Raw genomic sequence first — 13,936 nt, forward strand, 5'->3', positions numbered from 1 at the left:
TGGAAGTTCCAAATTTTGGTGGAACTCCGCTTTAACAAAATCCCATGCACGCAGTGTATTTAAATTGGAACCCGCCTCCCCAATGAAAACAGATATACTTGTTATAAATCAAAACCAACAGGGGATGCTACATAAACAAATATATTTTTCCCAAATATCCTTACTAGTAACAGAATTCCAATACCAAATGTGAACTACAGGCGGTCCCCAGGTTACAAGCAAGATAGGGTCTGTAGGTTTGTTCTTAAGTCGAGTTTGTTTGTAAGTCAGAACAGGCATAATTTTTAAGTGTAGCTCCAGCCAAAAGAATAATTTTTAAGATTTTTGGGTTGCATATGGAAGGGTTAACACCCCTGTACCATTTGTTTTGCTGTCTCTACCCCTGTTCAGAAGATTTCACCTCACTTTCTGCCCCTATGACAACTGGATTTTGAAAATTTTGGGTTGTTGTGGAAACAAGGATTAGTGATAAAGCTTCAGTGGAGACTCCTTTTTTCCCATGATAACTTTTACAGGAGTGACTTTCCATTCCTAAGGGTAGATTTCTCTTCACTTCCTCTTTTCTCCCTCGGCTTGTAAGTAGGAGTCGTTTGTAAGTCGGATGTTTATAACTCGGGAACAGCCTGTACCAGCTCTTTTGTTTACTAACCTCCCTAAAAAGACATATCCGTATACCATATACAGTACAAGTGAATGCATACACATATACCATAAATAGATATGTGAAAAAAATAGAAATCAATACATAAATGAAAAGCAGTATTAGTAAGCAAGTATTAGTAATCAATCCACTTAATTAAAAGGTGAATAAGGTGAAATCAGTGAAGCAATGTATAAATCAGTACATATGAATAATGTGCTTGTGACAGTCTCTCCACTTTTTAATCTTCAGTCACTTCCACTCTCCAATCTTTAATCTTCATGTTCTTCAGTGTGTCCTGCACCAGAATAAACATGCACACACCACCCAATGAGGAATGATGCTTAACCTCCCTGGCGGTATGAATTTTTCCGATTTTAGGTGCTGAAAGCAGTACCATTATTTTGCATGTAATTCTTAAGAACGAGCAGCCCAAACCGACTATTTACATATGATCTTTTTTTTACTGTGCGTTCTTCTTTATAACATCTCGGTATGATAAAGTTTGAAACACAAAATCATAAATGATAATATAATAAATAACTATAAATAAGTTAAAGTATGTATGTATGTATAAATAAATATATATGGGAAGGTGGAGCCTGGAGTTGTGGGAGGGGAGGAGCCGCCTATTTAAGGTCGGGCCCCCCGCCTCTTCTGGGTTGCAGCAGGACTCGTTTGGTCAGGCCCATAGCGTCTAGTCTCTCCGCTCACCTTACTACACTACAGAGCACCACGAGGACGCTTCCGGGTCGGCCTAACAGGCACCCGGCAACCGTGAGTACGTGGGGGAAGCAGGTGACCCCCCTCTTTTTTCCCCACCACAACCAGCGCTTCCTCACAGCAGCATCACCTTGAGGATGGACTCCCTTCCCCCTGCCAGTACCTCTGTACGCACAGGCTGCAGCATCCGCCCCCCTCTTCTTCCTCCCTCCACCAGCAGCACGCCGCCCCCCCTTCGCTTCCCTTTCAGTGCCGTCTGAACCACACTCCCTGCGCTGCCAAGGGTGGTCCGCAGCCTCCCCCGTGGGGAGGCAGAGCATGGAGGGGATGACAACATCCCCGAGTTTCAAGCCGGCCCCCATCTCCTTCACCACCCAGCCATTCACTTACTTCAGTACACACTGCAGTATTCCCACTGTGTTCCCCAATAAACTAAAAGGAAAAAAAAAAAAACTCCTCTACCAAGGTACAGATGCCCAAACACTCCTCAGTTGCCTCATCATATTTTTTTTTTTTTTTTTTTGGGCAGCCGTGGGTCAGCGTCACTCACTGCTTCAGCCTCTGCTTAGTTTCTCATGTTCCTCTGTCATCCGTCTGGCACACCAACTTCAGCCGTTTTTACTTTTACTCATAGCAGGCTGTATGTCGGTTTCACCAGTGACATCTAGTGTTCAATTTAAAGATTACACCTTCCCCACTGTTCACTATCAAAAAAAATAAATAAATAAATAAATAAATAAATAAAGAAAGAAATAATAATGGTTCCCTTGTTTCTTCACTTATTGTGCAGGAAAAAAATGCTTTCCTTTTGTTTGTTTCTTTCACCTATTGTGTAAAAAAAAAAAAAGTAATATGCTTTTCCTTTTGTTCATTGCATTCATTTATTGTGAAATTATTTATTTATTTATTTTAAGCCTTTAGTTGTTAACCCTTATCCCCTTGCAGGGTATTCTCTCCCTCTCTGCTCTTTCTCTCCAGGGGGGAAAGAAAGAAGAAGAAAGAAAAAAAAAAAAAATCCAGATTCTTGCCAGTCACCCTGGGCCTTGACACACGCAAGGACTCGCTCCAGCCATGTTCCTGGTTCACGTCCTGGGGGAATACGTACATTCAGGGGGGCGAGCCTAGTCCGACCCTCTAACTTTCCCTCAGTCGCAGGTCCTGGTGGGCACTTCGTACAGCCCCTCTCGATACACATAGGGTTGGCGTCCGCAGGGCACGTCAGTTGTTAAGTCAGGCGCTTATGTCATCTCACTTCAGGTGCCAACCGTTTTGCTTCACGCTTACAGGGGGCACGCACGAACATCATCAGCCATTTAGCCAAGCCTTTGCAGACCCCTCACAGGTTATCGCATGCATGCTGCCTCACCTGGTCATACTCTTCCATGGTTACCTGGGTTTGGGGGGGGGGTTGTTAGGTAGGTCAACTACAGCTAGCCCGAGACCAACACCCATCCTCACGCAGAGGTTTTCGCCCATCAGCCCAAATCATAGCTAGCGTCTCGGTTACCCCACTAGCGTAGAGAGGGCGTCACTTTCCTGAGGCCTACACCCCGCCATTTCATTACTTGGCACAGCACAGGGCCAACTCATAGACAGCGCCTCTACCTGCTAATGGGTTACTTAGGGCCTCACTTCCCGCTCGTACTGGTCTCTTGGGAAAACCTGGGGGGGGGAACACGCCAGTCAAACGTGTTCATCCGCTTATATTCCTTGACCTTTACCTTCATGTCATTCAGGATGTCCCACACGTCAGACTCAGGAGATAGCTTCTCCCTACTTAGCACGCTTGTCAGGCCTCCTACTCCTCCACCACGGAGGAAGCCAAGGCTTGACAAGCCCTGGCCTGTTGTACTCACAGATTATCCCAAGGATCACTGCCAAATTGAGTGACGGAGGGGAATTCCGTTTTCGGTCCACCACCAGGAAAGCTGAACTTTTCGGGATGTTTACAGCCAATACAGTCTGGGTCCGGCTCGCAGGACAGTGTGCATGATACTTTAGCTGGGATCCAGGAAAAATGGCATCCATGTTGTCCTCCATCAATAGCCTGAATCAAGGATCGTAAATTAGAAACCCCAGCTCCCGCCCCCTTGTCATCACCGGGTTCCCATCCTCCCAGGTTGCCGCCCAAACGGTCTCACGGAGTGTCGGCACAGGTACTCCTACCTCCCCGGCCTATTGTAAGTATAATCCCGCCAGCTCACTTGGTCCCTCTCAGCGTCAAGGAAGACACCCTGAAGGGCGAGCACGTTAACCTCATGACCCTGTTAGCATCCCAGGACGTCGTAGAAAGCAAGACCATAACTATGGCGACCTTTCCGTAGTGCTCAAGGCCAAAGACCCCAGGTTTAACAAGGAAGTGTCCATCCCGGAGTTCGTGTTGCCTCTTGGTCTATTAGGGATGCGATTTGCTGTGATTTCCCTAACCGTAGGGAGGGATTTGGTTTGGTACATGCACAGGGTGGTCGATTTGGGGTACAGGTTCGGCGGCTCGGCTTCTTAGATTACCATAGTTACGACCAAGGCGGCCGCCACCTTTCGCCCAGTTCAATATCAGGCAGACTGGGGCTAATTGGACACGGTGTTGTTCTGCCGCCACTTCACCACGCTTGCTCCCCAGCCTGCACCAACCATGCTTCCTTTTCCCATCCCACCAATTTGTGTGCCTCTGAATCCAACTCCACCGTCACCTGCGACATCAACCCTGGCACCAGCAGAGTCGATCAGAGAGCTTCCAGAGACAGGCTAGGCAGGCCTATCGTGTTCCTGGGCAAGACGCAGGTTGCAACAACTTTAATGCAGGAGACCATGTGCCCCAACTGACTCTGTCCATAGAAATGACTGACCGAATTACACGTTGACACCCAGGCTTTCTTCCTGGAGTCCCACCCTTCTCAAGATTTAGTTAAGTTTCCAATCCAGGGCTTCGCAGAATGGTTTCAGATGGTGCTAGTCACTCTACCGGCAACTATGATGGAGTGCAACAATTTGCAGTCTGCCTTATCCGACCCTTCCACAGTCAACACCTTGTTAGTCGGAGGTTGACAATGGTTTCATGATTGGGCATTTTCAGCACACCGCCTTTTCTTGTGGGCGTAGAAATCGTCGCCACCGGAAAGTACAAACCTTTTCGGCTCCTCATTCTGTTAGCACGCCTAGCCTCAATTCTCTCCCCGCTGAGGAATTTTTCTCTTCAGTATGCCTCTGTGGACAATATCATCCAGGTGATCTTGCAGGCCAGGGAGGCTGTCGGGCTCGGCAAGAAGGGCATATCCAATGCCTTCAAACTACTGCCCATTCACCAGTCGTCTCGTTGTGGCACCTGCTCGGTGTGACTTTCAAGGCCAGAGCAGCCCAAGGATTTTTCTGACATGTTCGCAGAAACACTGTGCTGGCTCCTTTTTTTTTTTGAACGTCAGCCACTGTCAGTGGTAATTTGTTACCTGGATTATTTCCTGACCGTGGAAAGTCGCACTTCAGCACCACTCAGTCAACCAAAACTGTTGAAGCTTTTTTCCACTCTAGCGGTCCCGGTGGCTGCAGCAAAGACCATAGGCCCCAACACAAAGCTGACCTTGTTAGGCTTTTGCCTGGTTCAGTCACCATAGAGGCTAGCCTTCCCACAGACAAGGTTCAGAGAATCAGCGCTGACGTCGAGCCTTTCCTCAACAGAGGTTCCACGACACGGAGGATTCTGCAGTCTCTCCCGGGTTCTCTGAATTTCGCCATGAGGGTCATTTCCCAAGGCCGCGTTTGCGTCGCAACTCCTCAGTCTGCTCCCGGGTCTTTCCGCACGATGGCTGCCTTATCTTACTGGATGGTCAGGCCAGGGCGGACTTGTCCTTGTAGGGTGAGTTTCCTGGCCCACTGGAATGGTATGCACATGTTCATTCCGCCAGTCAGACTGCTCTCCAGTGTTATGGACCAACGTGGCGGGCCATGCCGGGTTACGGCCTTTTTGGGGCAACAGGTGGTTGTTCAGGGATAGTTGGCCGCCTGAAACCTTAAACCTGACATCTTTCAACTCCACCTCGGCCCTTTTCAAGATTTACCCCATAGTAACCGCTGCTAGGGCATGGGGGCACCTTTGGGCGGGCCAAACCGTAAAGTGCTTCACCGACAACGTGGCAGCAGGTGACCTCAACGGGGGTTGTCCTCCTCCCTCACCATTATGAGTTCGTCAGTAGGCTCATCTGGCTGGCCGCCACATTGCACTTCCACTTGGTACGTGAGCACGTGCCAGGCGTTCTTAACACAGCAGCTGATGCCCTTTCTCGTTCCAATTTACAGGTTTTCTTCCAGGCTCATCCCACGGCAGAGGAATTCCAGGGTGAACCACCACCGTTCCAGGTACTCATCCTGGTTTAACTGTTCTCATGGCCCACGGGAACATGCTAGCCAGTCAACACTGTCACCCAACACCAGACGCTCTTACGCACAAGCTCTGACCGTCTTCATCAGGTTCATCACGGAGTTCAATGTCTTTGGACCCGTTGTCTTGGGACACCTTTGTGGCGTTTTCTTTCTTTTGCCATTTAAACTTGAAAGTTGCGCACAGTGCTATTAAACTCTACCTCTCCGGAGTTAGTTTCACAACGCATACCCCAGTCACAGTACTTGCATGGCATCAAGTTCCATCAAGCACATTCTAGAAGACATCCTTTGGTTGGAAGGCCACAAGCCCACGTTTCGTCAACCAATCGACTGCAGCAGGCTCCAGGCTTTGTCCAACTTGTTGGACACTAAGCCGTTTGAGGCAGGGACCAATGATGCCATGTACCTGGCCTTCTACAGGTTCCTGCAGCCAACGAGTTCACCGTGGGGAACTCGCCCGGCACAGCCAACATGCTAAGGAGGGCAGACCTAGGTAAAGGGGACGATCATTTTGTCCTGACACTCCGGCAGTCCGAGACCATATCAATTGGGGCCACCAGTTGACATACCACTGTATCCTTCTCACAACAGATGGTGCCCAGTTCAGTTGCTGGGCCGTCTTTTCTTCGGGTGGGGCAGGTCAGGTCAGGTCAGTGATGCTCCCCTGCTGAGCCTCTACGGCAGGCCTCTCACCACGCCCAGGTTCGTCAAGTACTTGAGCACCCTGCTAAGTTAGGGTGCGATCCTGCCGCCTTCTCCGGTCTTACGGTTCGCACAAGAGCAGCCGTGGCGGCCTCCAGCCGTGGCATTCCCATGCATATCATTAGGAGACTAGGACGGTGGAATCCTCCGGCTACTACAGTTACATATCCCAACCTGAAGGCGAGCTCAGACAGGCGTTCCGAGTTTTTAGCCAAATGCCTTTCGGTTTTGTCTCTTTCCTTTGTATACAAGGCGCTTGTTTTAAAGTTACTTGCACGCTCTCTTTTTGCCCTCTTTATTTTACAGGCCTGCCCGAACGACGGTTTTGGCACACTACTACCGTAATTATTTTAATTATGCTATGTTCTCCATCTCAGCTCTATTCCCTGACCACAAATGGGAAGGCGGAGCCTGGAGTTGTGGGAGGGGAGGAGCCACCTATTTAAGGTCGGGCCCCCCGCCTCTTCTGGGTTGCAGCAGGACTCGTTATCCCTCCCACCGCTGCCCCTTTTCTCTAACATTCCCTTCTTCTTCCTTCCTTCTTGGCGGGCAGTGTGTTTGTGTATTTTACTATTTGAATTTGCCCCCGGTTCCACCCCCCTGCGAGCATCACGTCGCAGGAGACGGAAGCCGGGGCATAGAGCATCGGGCGGAAGATCCAGCCGCCACACACTGCCGGGATACATTGCTGGATCCCGGGGACAAGGTGAGTACCCCCTCTTACAGGATCTAGCGATCTCCTTAGCGGTACCCCAATTGTGGCTCAGGGTTACCGCTAATGGCTCTGAAATTTCATCCCGAGCCACACTCGGGAATACCGCTAAGGAGGTTAAATCACTCACTAGACCACCTAGACCTCTTTGCTAAGAAAGAAGGTCAATATGAAATTAATTTATACTGTATATGCAGCATTCTCTGCCGACCAAGGAGATGAGGTTTCAGTGTCCTGCTGTCATACACTCCATTCAGTTCTGTCACAGAAACCAAAGGGATAAAATCGTTAATATAGTGTAGTATATTTATTTAAGATATAAGCAATAAAACCAAATAAAACATGCTCACATTTAAAAGTGCCTACATTGGCACTGATAAAAACTGTTTAATAACAAGAGCCACCACCGCTCCGCTCAAGCCTGGATCCGAAGGTGCGCTTCAAATACCAGAAGTGATGTATCAGAAGTGCCAGGCAGAAGTGCTGCCACGAACGTGTTTAGTCAAAGAGATGTCATCAGGAAGCAGACTGGTGGCCCTTCTATCAGAGTCTTATATAGTGATCAATGGTAAGAGGATGCAGATGGAAAATCTCCGCCCCCCCCTCCCCCATGCCATTTTCGAATAACTCTGTGATTGCCCTCTTTAATTCTCATACAGGTTATTGCCAGTAATATAAAACCATAAACCTATGAACAGTATACAAATATGTTATTACCTAAAAGTACAATATCTATCAGGAGGCAGATATGAATTAAGCGCATATTAACCTTTTTTTAGCAAAATGGTCTCGGAGGTCTGGTGAGAGATTTAAAGCGGTGTTCCAGCTGGGAAAAAAATGTCAAAATACTCTAGCTGCTGACTTTTACTTGGAGGAGTAGAAGAAGACTCCAGTGGCAACCTGTGAAGCTCTGGTGAACTCCATGCCCAAGTGGATTAAGGCAGTGCTGGAAAATAATGGTGGTCAACAAAAATATTGACACATTTAGCCCAATTTGAACATTTTCAATTAGGGGTGTACTCTGGTGAACTCTGTGAATTTCTGGTGAACTCCATGCCCAAGTGGATTAAGGCAGTGCTGGAAAATCATGGTGGTCACACAATATATTGACACTTTGAGCCCAATTTGAACATTTTCAATTAGGGGCGTACTTACTTTTGTTGCCAGCGGTTTAGACATTAATAGCTGTGTGTTGAGTTATTTTGAGGGGACAGCAAATTTACACTGTTATACAAGATGTACACACATTACTTTATATTGTAGTAAAGTGTAATTTCTTCAGTGTTCTCACATGAAAAGATATAATAAAATATTTACAAAAATGTGAAGGGTGTACTCACTTTCGTGAGATATTGTATATGTTATTTACTTGCCCCATACTAGACTCTTTTTGCTCTCAATGCCAATCTAATAATATCTTTTATCCTTTTCCCAAACCTTTGTTTTTTGTATTTGATTAACTTCAGATGTTGGATGATTTACCTGATTGTCAAGATACTAACTACATATTTACTAATTGGGCGCCATCTACTGAAAGAAATTCTGCATTAACAGGCAGTGTCTATAAAACTGACCATCATATCGCCCCCTACTGTTGCTGAAGAAGCCTGCAGTCACTTGGCGGGTGAAACGCATCGATAGTAGTCCTCCCTGTCGGGAATCCCAGATTTATGACTCGACCCAACACAAACTTTTGATTTTAACTGCCACAAAATCCAGGCTAGAAATGGCCGTGTTGGGCTGACACGTAATACAGTCCAGAGGCCAATACGCATGTGTTAATGCAAAACAATACACTCCAGGAACTTCCTGTCTTAGCGGCTGTGAACTGGATTGTCTAGTGTGAGTGAGCCAAGAGTGATACAAGCACAATTAATTGAACTGAACTGAAGACCAACCTCAACGAGGTTGATTACACTGACCAGTGATTAGAAAAAGACCCTATCCTTAGCTCCATGCAAAGAGACTGAATTGAGGTTTTACCTACTGGTGTTCATATAACTCGGTTTGAGATACAAGAGTGATATCGAGCCATGTCTGTACCGGCAGTGTAAATAGTGACTTGGGCCACTCTTTTACCATACTACAGTCTTTTTTACTTCTATGAGGTGAGACTACAATCTATCCATATTTGGGATCCACGACTGCCACTCACTTGAAGTGGGCTCTGGACTCCTCAGAATCCAACGCCATTGGCCACATCAGATCCTTACCATGGAACACACAGCCTGACTACATTGTGCAATTATCCATAATTGTATCGATCCTTGTCATTTGGCAATACATGTGGATTCAGGCACCACTGAACTATGCCATATAGCCCTAGCCTTTTTTGCAACATCTTAGTCACCCTCATCAGTTGTTGGTCATTACTTTGTTTCATTGACTGCAAATGTTATGAGGGCTGTTCCTTTCACACAGTCTAAAGCATTGTAACTATCGCATTATTGACACTGTTTGTATCTCCTGTGCTGTGTTATGGTCGCACTCCCTTTTACCTGCAATATTTGCACATTGTGTTCAGCAACATTTTCCTCTGCTAAATAAAGCAGACAAGTGAAATCCAACAGGGCCATCTTTAACCAGCTTAGCGTTAACCCCGAGCGTGACTCGGGGTGGATTTTCCCTGCTATTATCGGTATCCCCGAGTCACGCTCGGGGTGGATGTGTAGAGCGAGCAGCGGTATCACTTACCTTCTCCTGGCGATCCAGCGATGATCTCCCATTGCTGTGATCGCCAGCCGAGATCCCCGCCGCTCGTCTGTCGGTATGAGGACTTCCTGGTTCCGTTCCCTGCAGCAGCAATGCTGCATGGGAGCGGAACTAGGGAGGGAAATTCAAATGTTGCACCAACACAAACATATAAAAAGGAGGTGATACAGTGTAATCTGAGAGGATTACACTGTATCACTTTGGTAAAAGACACAGTGCCCTTTCAGTGCCCCTTGCCATTGTCATTTGTGAGAAATAAAATCATTTGAAAATGGCATCAAAAAAGCGCTGTCCTACATATGCGCTTTTGGATGAGATGAGCAACTGCGACAGCAACAGCGGCAGCAATACGGAGCTGCTCGCAGAACAGAGTGACAGTGAGTCGTGGGGAGATTTGTCATCTGACTCTGACACCGACACTGATCCAGAAAGTGATGCCGATGATCCCGCACCTGACCTAAGTGATGTGCGCACTTGGTGCCCTCTAAACAGCGATGCGGACCAGGCACCATCCCCCGAGATTCCGATTCACTGGATCTCCTGGGATGAAGGTTGATGTGGAGAGTGACAACTCTGGCGTACCTGAAGTTATTTCTAACTGAGCAGGTAATTCTAAAAATAGTCACTGAAACCAACCGCTACCATGAGCAGCAATCCGCTACGCTGCGTGCCAGATTTTCCCGATCCAGAAAATGGGAACCGGTCAGTAAAGAGGACATCTGGCAGTTTCTGGGACTCATCATCCTTCAGGGGGTGGTGGGGAAACCGCTCCAGAAATGGTATTGGACCACCAATAAGATGCTGGCCACTCCATTTTTTGGCACAGTGAAGTCCGAATACCGTTTTTCACTGATCATGAAAAATTTGCATTTCGCCAACAACGAAGAGTTTGATGAGGCCACGCATCCTGCGCCCAAACTCAAAAAAATCTGAGAGGTGTGCCAAATGATTGTCACCAACTTCCAGCGGACCTATGTGCCAGACAGGGATGTCAGTGTGGACGAAAGTCTGATGGCCTACAAGGGACACCTGAGCTGGATACAATTTATTGCATCCAAAAGAGCGCGGTTCGGGATCAAATTTTATATGCTCTGTGAGTCGTCCACAGGATATGTATGGAATGCTATAATTTACACCGGGAAAGATACCAAGTTCAATCCCAGGTACGGCGGCTATGGGATGGCCACATCCTCTGTCCTTTCACTGCTGGACCCACTGCTGAACCAGAGATATTGCGTGACAATGGACAATTTTTACACCTCTCCGGAACTTTATGAGGTTTTGCTCCTAAACAAAACAGATGGGTATGGTACTGTTAGGCCAAACCGGCGTGACATGCCATCAATGTTTAGCAGGAAAAAGCTAAAAAAGGAGAGATGGTCGCCTTTCAAAAGGGTAAAATGATGGCAATGCGGTGGCGAGACAAAAAGGATGTGTGTCTCATGAGCACCGTGCACAACACCTCCACTGCCATGGTCCGCACAAAACAGATTTGCTGAAGCCGCAAGTCGTGATCGACTATAATCACACGATGGGAGGTGTCGACCGAGCCGATCAGACAATGACATTTTACCCGGCGATGCGGAAGCAACAAAAAAAGTACTACAAAAAGATTTTCAGGCATCTCATTGAACAGTGCCTTTGGAACGCCTATATCCTTTACAAAGCAAACACTACCATATCTCTTGTTCATTCGGACTTTATCTGGAAGGTGGCTGAGCAGATTTTCGTCAACCACCCGACGCCATCAGTATCTGCTAACAGACCCGGACGACGCGCTGTTGACGTTGGCAATCCAGAATGCCTGACAGGTCATCATTTTGTGGACTTTGTACCGCCCACACCAAGAAAGTTAGCGCCTACCAGGATGTGCGTCGTTGCTGTTCTAAGAAGGATGGCAATGGAAGAAAAGTCAGAAAGAAAACAAGGTACTATTGTCCTGATTGCAACGTCGGACTTTGTCTAGTTCCATGCTTCAAACTGTTTTACACTCAGGATGTGTATTGAATTTCTTTGTTTGACAAATTTCATTATTTTTCATTGCATTATTGAATAAAATTATATTATTGATTAGATTATAATTCATGTGTTTGTGTTTCAAATTTATCACATCTGGGATGTCTACTAGAGTCTTGTTTTGGTAAGTTTTAAGTCAGTAATTACTAAGAATTGTAGGCCTTTAATACATAACGCCAAATTTCAATGCAAAAAATTGTACCGCTTTTGGTACATAATTCCTGACATAATAAAACCGCCAGGGAGGTTAATAAGGGTTATTGTTATGAGTCTGGACTATGTTTTTAAATTTTGATAACGTTGTCATTTTTTTTTGGTGATTGGTGGAGGCATTGAATTTTCTATGTGATTATATTTTTCACGCATTTAACATAAATCAAATAATGTAATTTCTAATCAAACTACTTGGATCATCTAGGTACAGTAATTTCTTTTCTATGAGCCGTTCCATACCATTTTTTTCACTTTGTAGCTTTTTTGGGTACATTGATGCACGCTATATATATGGCGAGTTATTGGATTAGACAGCTGTTTTTACACTACAGCACCTCTTATTGGTTATAGCAGTTACAACCACAGTTATACACATATTTACATAGATACATAGTTGTTGAGGTTTAATAAAGACAATAGTCCGTCCAGTTCAACCTGTGTAGGTGTGTGTGGCCGTAATCATCTCTCATACCCCTTAATGTTCTGATCATTGAGATGTAAGTCCAAGAGCCTTTTAAAAGTAGCCATACTTCCCTCAAAAACCACCTCTTGTGGTAGAGAATTCCACAATCGTGTAGCCCTAACAGTAAAGAACCCCCTGCGTTGCCTGAGGTTAAAACGCTTCCCCTCTAATCGCATTGTATGCCCTCGAGTCCTCATGCAATCTATTCGACTGAATAGCTTTTTTCTACCAATCCCATAATTAGTTTAGTTGCCCTTCTCTGGACTCTCTCCAGCTCCAACACATCCCTCCTGAGGACTGGCGACCAGAACTGGACAGAATACTCCAGATGTGGTCGGACCAGAGCTTTATAAAGTGGTAGGATTATAGTTTTATCTCTGGAATACATCCCTTTCTTTATGCATGCCAATATTCTGCCTGCTTTGGCAGCTGCCGCTTGACATTGCATGCTATTGCCTAGTCTATCCTCTACTAAGACTCCTAGATCTTTCTCCATTTTTGATTCCCTAAAGGTTCCCCCCCTAAAGTGTATTTTGCTTTTATGTTTTTAATCCCCAAGTGCAAAACCTTACACTTTTCCACATTAAACCTCATTTGCTAAGTCGTTGCCCACTCGGTTATTTTGTCCAGGTCATTTTGTAGGATATTTGCTTCATGCTGTGCAGTTATTGCCCTGCCCAATTTTGTGTCATCTGCAAAAACTGATATCGAACTACTCATCCCGTCCTCAATGCTGTTTATAAATAAATTGAACAAGGTTGGTCCCAGGACTGAGCCTTGGGGGACCCCACTTACCACCTCAGACCAGTCTGAGTATGCGCTGTTTATTACCACCCTTTGGACACGCCCTTTTAGCCATATAATTTTAGTAATATTTACTTACTAATACGGATTTTCACTTAAGTATTGATTTCTGTATTTTTCACATATCTAGTTATAATATACGTGTTAACATTCACCTATGTATGGTATACGGATATGTCTTTTTAGGGAGATTGGTAAACAAGAGTTGATAGTTCACATTTAGTATTGGAATTCTGTTACTAGTAAGGATATTTTGGATTGATATATTTGTTTATGTAGTGCCCCCTATTGGTTTTGATTTATATTAGCAGATGACGTGCACCTTTGCATCATATTAGTGTGTATGAATAGGCATTGGAAATCATGCATATTTTTAAAAATATGCAGACATTTCTACCTTGCTGTTAGTGAATCAGGCCATATGTATCCAACTAAGCATCTTTTAGTTCAAAAGTTTTATAAAGCTGCCACCTTGCTTTTAAACAAAATAATTTCCAAGTTGTATATCCTATCTACAGCCATCTACAAAGTTAAATAAATATTTAAAGGGCCAACCTATGCCAAAAAATTTGAATCA

Source organism: Pelophylax lessonae (genome assembly GCF_965119305.1).
Source record: "Pelophylax lessonae genome assembly, chromosome: 1".
NCBI lineage: Eukaryota > Metazoa > Chordata > Amphibia > Anura > Ranidae > Pelophylax > Pelophylax lessonae.